The sequence below is a fragment of the Colletes latitarsis genome, unplaced genomic scaffold, assembly GCF_051014445.1.
Source record: "Colletes latitarsis isolate SP2378_abdomen unplaced genomic scaffold, iyColLati1 scaffold0049, whole genome shotgun sequence".
NCBI lineage: Eukaryota > Metazoa > Arthropoda > Insecta > Hymenoptera > Colletidae > Colletes > Colletes latitarsis.
In genome coordinates this window covers 67,501-70,000 of record NW_027488399.1, presented here as the reverse complement: position 1 = coordinate 70,000, position 2,500 = coordinate 67,501, and the positions used below count along the sequence as shown (strand labels likewise).

Sequence of the window (2,500 nt, the reverse complement as noted above, 5' to 3'; positions counted from 1 at the left end):
AGAAAAACAAATCGTACACCGTAACGAATCGGAGCAACAAGAACCTGGTGTATATATGGAATCGACCACCACCTCCTACTTCTCCGCGTCCTCCGATAGCATATAATAGCATTTTGCTTTCTCGGAGAAAAGGATATCAATGATGGGTTTTTAGCGCCTCGCCAAAGTGTCTCCCTTCTGTCTTAGTTTTTCATTCGTTCGATGCGAAACGCTCGCTAGGCGTAACCGGCTGATTACTTTTAACGTCCTTCCGTCGCTTTTCAAATTAAAGAAGAACCACGGTGTGTGTCTATGATAGAACTACCCGATCCGATTTTCGTTGATTCTTTGATAGTCTACCAAAGTCCACCGTAAGTTCGAAAGAAAAGCATTCGTGGACTGGACGACCGGCTAAACGCGCGGTCTCGCAATCGATATACATATTCGTAACAAAGAGAGACATGGGGCGACCAACTTCTCAGAGTATATCCCTTCTTTTGGGTTCCGTTCGTATCGCGCTTCTCGTCGTGTTCGTTCGAGCCTCTCCATAGAGGATGATCGTCCGATTCGTTTGATAAATTATCATTTTTCCCTGGGGCTGTACGAACGAACAGAGAGGAAGACGACGACCGACGGATACCACAAATTTCACGTGGTAGGGCATATATTACATATCATAATTATCAGTGTTTGGTCAAATTTCTTTCCAGTGTCCTTTTTGTTATGCTCCAAAACTAGTATACGCTTTATTTTCTCTTTCCTTTGCATAAATTATTAACTTCGGGCAACGTCGGGAGCGCCGGTAATCATTAGATTTGTACGAAACGCGATTTGCGCCCCACGGTGGTTTTTAGTGCCGTCAAAGTCAGAAATCGTAGGAGCGGTGCTTTAACGGGCGGTCGTGATGATACTCCAGACAACACGACGCACGACGCCGTAAAACACTCGCGCGAGTCCAGACTGATCTCTGCCTCACCACGCAAGGGGTGCGCAAACTTGCCAATAATATATAATATTTATTCTTTTTCGTACGTCCAGCGACAAACGCCAACGAAATACCCAAATTCTCGCTCGTACGTTGATACCTTTCTCTTCATCGACCCGGCTCCGAAACGTTCTTCGCCATCTCCCCGAAAGGAGAGGTAAACGACGGCGGGGTTAGGGAATCTGAGAACAACGCAAGCAGTTTTAGGACAAGTGAACGACCCTCAGCCAGGCGTGGTCCAGGAATTTTATCCGTGGACCGCAATGTGCGTTCGAAATGTCGATGTTCATGTGTCCTGCAGTTCACACGTTGACGCGCAATTAGCTGCGTTCTTCATCGACCCACGAGCCAAGTGATCCACCGTTCAGGGTAATCATATACAATTTACAATTTTTCTCTTTGTATTTAAAAATGCTCCTTGTTCTTTGCTTTAAAAATATTCGATGTTCGCACCTCCGACCAGCGTATCGACGGAGGATTGAACGCGCCATATCGACGACAAAAGTTTCTTTTTGTTTCCTGAATGACGGAAAACCATCGTTCGACGGCCGGGCGTACAGTACATTCAAAAGCCTTTGCGCGTGGCTGCGACCAAACGGGTATAATACACCCGTATATTCTTGGTTCCGAACAGTAACTTCACGCGCAATCGGGCGAACGCACGCGGCAGCGCCCATCGGTTGCTCGATGAAATCGATGCGATAAACTACAGCCTTCTCGGCTGGTCGTCGTTAGTCGCGCGAGCAACGGATGGCCGCACAATCGACGCGTCGTCGTTTGCGATTATTCGCCTCACGTTAGCCATGAGTATGTATATTATTCATTTACGAACGAACGCGGCAGCGTCCATCGGTTGCTCGATGAAATCGATGCGATAAACTACAGCCGTCTCGGCTGATCGTCGTTAGTCGCGCGAGCAACGATGGCCGCACAATCGACGCGTCGTCGTTTGCGATTATTCGCCTCAGGCTATCCGTGAGTATGTATAACATTCATTTACGAACGAACGCGGCAGCGTCCATCGGTTGCTCGATGAAATCGATGCGATAAACTACAGCCGTCTCGGCTGATCGTCGTTAGTCGCGCGAGCAACGATGGCCGCACAATCGACGCGTCGTCGTTTGCGATTATTCGCCTCAGGCTATCCGTGAGTATGTATAACATTCATTTACGAACGAACGCGGCAGCGTCCATCGGTTGCTCGATGAAATCGATGCGATAAACTACAGCCGTCTCGGCTGATCGTCGTTAGTCGCGCGAGCAACGATGGCCGCACAATCGACGCGTCGTCGTTTGCGATTATTCGCCTCAGGCTATCCGTGAGTATTATATTATTCATTTACGAACGAACGCGGCAGCGTCCATCGGTTGCTCGATGAAATCGATGCGATAAACTACAGCCGTTTCGGCTGGTCGTCGTTAGTCGCGCGAGCAACGATGGCCGCAAAATCGACGCGTCGTCGTTTGCGATTATTCGCCTCAAGTTAGCCATGAGTATGTATATTATTCATTTACGAACGAACGCGGCAGCGTCCA

At 48.6% G+C, this 2,500-nt stretch overlaps 1 non-coding gene across 1 annotated transcript; it reads right to left on the bottom strand.

Annotated features, from left to right (window-relative positions):
• Positions 1 to 1,181: 1,181 nt before the first annotated feature.
• LOC143350972 (5.8S ribosomal RNA) lies at positions 1,182 to 1,336 on the bottom strand. The gene has a single exon (XR_013081382.1). It is a non-coding gene; the product is annotated as a 5.8S ribosomal RNA (ribosomal RNA).
• Positions 1,337 to 2,500: the final 1,164 nt, after the last annotated feature.